Genomic DNA, 8,012 nt, shown 5'->3' on the forward strand with positions numbered 1-8,012 from the left:
TTCAAAGCAATCGGTGAAGAACTTTCGGAGATATAAAAGCATGTTTTTATGGTGAGGAGGTTACTGGAAACTCCTGGCAGTTACCTTTCTTCAGAACGTGTAACTGTCACAGGTGTGACATCTATATTCACTCAGCCAATTGCGAGAGAACATGAAAATAGGAGAGGAGGCAGAGGCAGCGGATTGGCCTACTGGTTGGTGATGTCACAATGATCAGCAGGACTGGTTTTGAGGAGGCCTATTTCTTCGATTTTAAGACAAACCTTTGACCCCATAGAGGACATAGTTACATAACAACGCTCGCGTATTTGAACGCAACGCTGTGTCAAAATTTCAAAGCAATCGGTGAAGAACTTTCGGAGATATAACGACAGTAACGAATGGTCTTTTTCATTTTTATTTATATAGATTTATTTATTTTATTGCAATTATATACCGCGCCCATAGCCAGGGCTCTCTGGGCGGTTTACAGAAATTCTAGAATTGAGATAAAAACAAGTATACAAAATTTAAAATTCTAAAACACAGAACATACACACATAGAGCATTAAAAACTGTTAAAAAACTAAACATGTGGGTGATTAAGATGTACCGCCATATGCCTGGGCAAAGAGGAAAGTCTTACATTCAACTAATTAAGTGACCATTGAAATTATTATTTGATAAACAAAATGTGTGAACTCAGCCTCACTTCTACAAAATGACAAACTGCTTGATAATAAAGGCAGACAATTTGGAAAGATCATAAATAGGCAAGCATGAAAAGAGTACATTTGTGATTCCTCAAATAAAGGTGGACAACTGTATCCCTCATCATCCATGGTCTGCCTAAAAGACTTTGGCTGAATGGATAGCTATTACCCAACCCCAGCAAAAACCTTGCACTCTTCTGCAGGATCAGACTTCTTCACCACACGGATAGAGCAGGATCGCTGGTGAAACATGGCGATACATTTTGTCTTGTCATAGTTGATAGGTCTGAAAACCCTAAATAATTAAGACACGTAGTCAAGTCAAATGGAAGAGAGACACAAAAATTAACAACACTGGGGTCAAATCAGCTTAGTCTCCAGAAGACCATGGCATTATTAGTTCCAATCTTTAGGAAGGCACTTATGGAATTTTGTCATGGAACCATTCAGATCCGTGAACAGCCTTTTGATGGGCTGAAAACTATGGCTTTAGCTTAGGGTGACCATATGAAAAGGAGGACAGGGCTCCTGTATCTTTAACAGTAATGTAGGAAAGGGAATTTCAGCAGGTGTCAATTGAAGTGAGTGAAATTCCCTCTTCATCACAACAGTTAAAGCTACACTAGCTATAATAGAGTGGCCAGATACAAAAGAGGGCAGGGCTTCTGCAGCTTTAACTCTTGTGATGGAGAAGGAATTTCACCCTCTTCAATTGACACCTGCTGAAATTCCCTTTCCTACATTACTGTTAAAGATACAGGAGCCCTGTCCTCCTTTGCATATGGTCACCCTACTTTAGCTAGACCAGGCAAAATCCTGGGGCAAACCCCGGGATCGTCCCTGTGCATCCACATGACGCACAAGGGATCCCAGGATCAGGGAGGGATCATCCCTCCCTTGCCCTGGGATCTTGCCCTCCCCTTTGGGCCCACTTTTTCCACAGACTCGGCCTGAGCCTGTGTGGCCTGTTGCTGCAGTTTGACCCGGCTCCACGCGATTCCTCGCACAGAGCCAGGAGCCGCGCACAGGGCGCAGTGCTGCGCCCATCGGGGGGGGGGGGGGTGGAGGGGAAAGTACTTGAATTTTTTTAAAAAAAACCTTACCTTTTGCGCACGAGCATTTGTGCACTCCTATGTCTTTAAAAAATAAAAAATGGCGGGCGCAACGCCTCTCCTCCTGAGGTCATTGCGCCTCACATGTAAACTGAGGAGGGATCTTGCATTAATCACAACATGAGAACTTCCCTCCTCCGTCGTGGACTATGAAGTAGGTATAGCTAAGGCCTTATGTCTGACCTGACACATCAGCTAATACAGGCAGTGTATCCCAGCAACCACACTTGCAAGCATAGTGGCCAAAAACAAATGCCACAGTGCTCATTTAAAAGAAACCGAATGGATAATCCAACATCCTCCATGGCTCTGCCCATGGACCAGCTTGATGAGGAAGAATTCCAAACATCAGAAGTAGCCTTTTTTATTGGATCCACCTTTTCATTTCACAAGCTGAACCTGAAGAGAAATCTGTTTGTACCTTACCACCCCTTTGGCACAAAAACATGCCACATGGTCCACTGTTTTCCATCCACAACCTAGACATTCTTGAGGAACATTAACATGGTGCTTTGGCACACACTTTAACTTAGAGATGCCAACAAAGTTCAATGTGCTCTGGACTGGAAATGGGCTTTGGGTGTGAGGTAATCCTCACATCAAAGGAGAGTTGAGCATTTGAAGCCCCTGAAACAGTGTCTCATTGATCTTGAAGAGGGGAAATGAAGAAAAACTAAAGAATTTTGTCTTGATCATTTAGAAAAAATTAGAATATGTGAATATTCTAGCATTCTGAAAGTTCAAGACCACCAAGTTATTATGGCAGGTAAATTGGATATGGAGAAGAGAGAATTTCAATTGCTATTCTATGTGCGATTGTTTATTGGTATGCATTGCTCTATGCTCGCCTCAGGATGTAACTTATAACAGATGGAAATTACAATGAAGAAATCGTTTAGAGTAGGACTGGAATCTCTGGGCTTCCAGATGTTGATGAACTCCTATCATCCCGTACCATTGACTAGGCTGGACAGCCGCAGGTTCCCCAGCCCAGGTAAAGCATAATTATAATATAATCCTATTGTGTCTACTCAAAAGTAAGCCCAATTGAGTTCCACAGGAGTTACTTCTAACTAAATGTTTATAGGATTGCCTCCTGAAGCATGTACTGGATAAAATAAGTTGGCATATAACCCACAATTCGACTCATAACACCTTGTATTTGAAAAGAAGTGCCAGCATTCAGAAACCTGAAATAGATTTTAGAACCTGAACTTACAAGCTGCAGCATATCAGTTCTTTTGGTTTACATTCACATCTTTGACAATTGCTAGTTTTCCACACAGCAGTAACGCGGTACCACTTTCCACCTTGAAAGCAACCTGAAATATGCAGAAAAGCAAACAATGCAGGACTGATTCAAGCAATTTAGAAACTAGAGGTAAAAACTGGGGTTGTTGCTGGTTAAAACATGACTTAAAACCCATTTAGGAATCTGTCTAGGAATGCTGTGATGCATATTTTAGGACATGGCTGTATTTGGGGCCATAATTGGCTGCTGGCTTTGGCCAATCATGTCTTATCTTGTCTATATCTCCATCACTCCCTTTCACACAAAAGCAGATGTGTATACTTTTTACATACTCCCTCCTCCACCCCACCCACGTTTCTTGCTCCTCTGGACAGGTGGTTTTTGTCACCAAGTTTGGCTGTTTGGAAAAAGCAGCTTTCTCTATATTCACCTATCATAAAACTGGCACTGACATCTCTAATTGACCATAGTAAAATACAGAACAAACATTAGAAATGCATTGGGAATTCTGGAAAAATTTCAAAATGATTTTTCTCAACAATTGGTTTGTTTGTACAGCTAGTCACTAATACTCACTTAATATAGGTCTCTACATGTATTCACCAGGGCCAAAACATAGATGATGTGTGTGAATGGAGAACAGGAAGGGAACTGTGTATTTATGAGTGGGGAGTGTGTATAGGGGTAGAGGGTGAATGGGAGAATGTGAAAGGTGTGAATGAGAGAAAGTGAATGGAAGGATGTGGGTAGAAGGAACATGTGAGAATGGAGGTAGATAGATGGGAATGGATGGGTGTATGGTTGGGTGTGAAAGAGAATGAATGGGAGGGGGAGAGGAGGTGTTTGAGGCTGAAATGATGGCTGGACTGGTGTGTGTAGGTGGGTGGGTAGGTGGATGAAAGAATGAGAAAGGGATGGCGTCACCCACCAGTAGTATGCAGCCTCTGACCACTTCCCCCCCCCCAAAAGGGAATGCTGCCCTCCACCCTCAAAAGGTTGCTCTTCTCTGTTGTAGTGTGACAAAGAGATGGAACCAAGCAACTGGCTTTTATGTGTAATGGGAACCAATGATGTAATGCTGCAGCCTAACATGCCAACATCCCTTTTAACAGATATGAAGGGAAACATCATATTTATATTCAAAAAGTATGTAAACTTAGCATTAGTGATACTATTTCTGGAGTATTGTTTTCACTTCTGACCTTGAGAAAAGAGAATTCACAAATTCTAAGATGAGTGCATTGAATGCAGAGAGAATTTAGAGGAGAGTCTGTGGAAGAACTTATAACAAAAGACTGAAAGACCTTCTTACGTTTAGTGGAGTTTAGGAAAAAGAATATTAGAGAGATACTGACCATTCTACAATAATTAATATGGTGACAGAAAGATAGGGAAGACAAATTCTCCATCATATTCAGAATACATGCAAAGAACGAGGGGTGAAATATTAGAAGCATTGCGCTAACTATAGAAACAGAGCAAACTACCATAGGAATGAACTGGTTTTTGAACATGGCTGAAATCCTCTTTTCCTATTGTACGCCTATGCCTACATAACATTAATGTACGTCTAATGAAGGGTATGTGTTCCCCGCCCCCTGCAGATATGATAATGAAAGAGAATTAGATGTATTCACCACAAAAAGTGAGGGAAATGTGGCAAATGTGGAGATATAAATTTCTCAAATCGAATCACAATTACTTCTTCTAGACAAAAAGGACAACAAAACATACAGAAGTGCATTTCCTTCACTCAGCAATCACTTCCTACTGCTTCTGCACTGCAGTGGAAACCAATCGCTTTGCTCAGTGCCTTGCAATGGATATACGTGATCCACTGCAAAGCGCCTCACTGGAAAGGGGGAATGTATATGGGAAGGGGAATTTGCCCTGAAAGGGACTACCTAAGGCTCAAAATACACGTGATAGGGGCATATACATTTATTCATTCATTTATTTATTTATTTATTTCATTTCTATGAAGCCCAATAGCCGAGGCTCTCTGGGCAGTTCACAGTTAAAATATAACAGATGAAAACATATAAAGCTTTACAAGTTTAAAAAACATCACGTAAAACCAATATAAATCCAGCAACAGTTACAACCCAGAGAAAGCCTGAGTGAAAAGATGTGTTTTCAGGAGGTGTTTAAAGGTTGTTACATTTTTCACCTCCCAAACTTTTAACCACACTAAACCACCCAACAACATGCCCTGAGTTCTCAAGGTGGCTTGTCCGAGAAAAATAATGATGAAAACACACTGCATTCAGACAACACAATAACCCACCCTGCGGAAAATGCCCATGGTAGGTTAGCATGTTGTATGAACCCAGAAATATCTTAAGACTGCTGCTAAATGCAGACTTTGTGATAACATCAAGATTTTTTTTACTTCCCCACCCACCCGGCACTGCCGCCTCCCGTGTCTTCCTACAGCTTTGCTTAACATTCAACTTGATTAAGGGTTCTAAAACTTGTTGACTATTTTGTGATATTTTCATTCATTAAAAAAAAAGTATTGTTCAGTTCTGGAATAAAGAATGTAACCTCAGCATAGAGCATATTAATAAAACAACTGTACCAGGCCTTTTAACAATGTCAAGAAATAAGTTTTATTCGGAGAAGAATACAAAGAAGAACCAGGTCCTTGACATTTCTTCAGGGAAATTTGAAAGCATCGCCGTTTCTCATTAGGGATAGTGCTATATTCAGAAGCAGTGTTTTTAACCTGAGCAGACCCAAATTCTAGCATGGAAGATATTATAAACATTAAATTTATGCTCCATGCTTTTCAGTGATGAAGTATGGGCACATAAAGAACTGTGCTGCATATGTGCTGCCAGGCTGAATTGGGAAGGAAATAGGTCAAAAAGGACTCCTGAATGAACAATAAATATGGAATTTGTGTGAAAGGACTATTAAGACCTTTGTCCAGGTTCTTATGTGACAAGTACAATTCCACTCACCTTCAATGGCACAAGAGCATCCTTGTGGCTCCTGCCCCTGCTGTCCAGTTGTTCAAGAACAGCCTTCCCCAACCTGCTACTGTCCAACATCCCCAGCCATCATGGTCAATGGTCAGGGATGCTTGGAGTTGTAGTCCAAAACATCTGGAGGACACCAGGTTGGAAAAGGCTGTTTAAGAGGAATTGTGAGGTTCCCTTTTATCTCTAAAAGAAATGGTTTGTCCTGTTCTAAACATGACATGATTTGAACCCAAGTACTGAACAAGATTCCTTACCCTTTTTGCCAACTGGTTTTACAAAGCACTGGGCATCACACAAAGTATTCAAGAAGGCAACGATCTGGAGGGAAAGCAGCAGCAGATTCTATAAAACAGAGAAGAGAGAAGCAGGAAGATCAGTGCCATGGGCCCCTAAACTCTTTTGAATAGTTTAGTTCGCATGGACATGTGACAATTTGTTTCAAGTTTGCACACCACTCCCAATACAGAGTTTGGCATGCTTAAGTTTGTTGAAATCAATGAACTTGTGAAACTAACCCTATGTAGGATCTGAGCTTTATTTGGGAGTTTTATTTGGAAGTACATCATATTGAAATCTGCATGCATTACTTCCAAGTAAGTATTTATAAGATTGGGCTGTAAATATTATGGGAATATTTGAGCAGGGAGTTGGACTCGATGGTCTTCTAGGCCCCTTCCAACTCTACGATTCTATGACAGTCAACACAAAATACTCTGGGGGGGGGGAGCAGTGGGCAACTTACCATCACAGAAACATCCCTCATTTCCACAACCCTCTGGTGTTTTGCACACACTGCTTTGTGAATTTATATTGTAGGTGTAAGGAATAGTTGCCAAATTGCATGAAGCCCCACCTGAGAAGATTTGGCAATGGACAGCTAGTCTAATTTGTCCTAGTCACTACTTAGAAAGGGAGGTTTTCAACATTATTTCTGGAACTGAAATGGTAGGTCAATGGATCACAAATGCTGATCACGTGTTCTTTGTAAACTTTAGAACACAACAGGTGACTGCAACAGCCATCCCACTTTGGTCCAAAGGTAACTATAGTCAGAATTAAGTTGGGCGTGTGTGTCTATATTCTGGCAGACCATCAAAGAACTATCCGGAAAAGGACATATGTGGCAATGTGCTATTGTTCCACTGACCTGCTACAAATACACTTTTCAAAGTGTAAATCGGACATCTGAAATGAACAATGAGTGGCCCCTTAGGAGCTTTGTTGTTTAACGTGTAGTACATTTTTGTAGGAATCAGTCACTACAATGAAGCCTTTCATTTCTAGATCACAGATTCCAAAACATGAATAGAAAGTTATATATTTAACTTTATAACTGCATTTTGGTTACAGCTTTCCAATCTGTTTCCAAAAATGTTTTAAACATTTCTGCATTCATTATTACCACAATAATTTCCATTTTTCAGTGGCCCCATCCACCATATGAACAGCACATGTCGTTGTTTCTGTGTCCTAAGATAATGTCATTAATATTAGGGCCGAGAAATAGTCTTAATGCTGCTCTTGGGGAAGATGGGGGCTCCTCGTGCTGTGAGCTCTTGCTGTCTGCTGTGTGAGCCTGTTTTTTTTGTTTTTTGTTTTTAGTTATTGGAAGGTTCCCTCTGTTTTCAAGAGACATTTGCCCCATATCTGAGAGCAGTGAACATGGTCAGTATGAATCTATTACGCATAACCTTTAAAGCCTATGGCATGCAACAGCAAGGGCAAGTTTGCCTGTAATGTAACGTTACCCTCCCAGTTCTGCTGCTACTGTCAGAAATGGATGTAAATGTGGTTGCTTGAAAGGTTAATGAAAAATCACAGGACTCGTTGCAGGAGATGCAGTCTTTAACAAGTGGTGCATTCTGCAATTCTATCTTAAAATCCTAAGGGGGTAATTAAAATGAACCAAAGCACCACAGAACAAACACCCACTGAGTATCCTAAATGGTCAACTCCCCCCATACACCTA

The 8,012-nt window shown here is 40.9% G+C and overlaps 1 long non-coding RNA gene across 1 annotated transcript; it reads right to left on the reverse strand.

Moving 5' to 3' along the window:
- Nucleotides 1–841: 841 nt before the first annotated feature.
- On the reverse strand, nt 842–7,245 carry LOC134399394 (uncharacterized). Its single transcript, XR_010025499.1, has 4 exons — nt 7,191–7,245; nt 6,298–6,385; nt 3,024–3,126; nt 842–987 (listed from the first exon to the last, which is right to left on the reverse strand). It is a non-coding gene; the product is annotated as an uncharacterized LOC134399394 (long non-coding RNA).
- Nucleotides 7,246–8,012: the final 767 nt, after the last annotated feature.

This window comes from Elgaria multicarinata, chromosome 5, assembly GCF_023053635.1.
Source record: "Elgaria multicarinata webbii isolate HBS135686 ecotype San Diego chromosome 5, rElgMul1.1.pri, whole genome shotgun sequence".
In the NCBI taxonomy this organism is placed as follows: domain Eukaryota; kingdom Metazoa; phylum Chordata; class Lepidosauria; order Squamata; family Anguidae; genus Elgaria; species Elgaria multicarinata.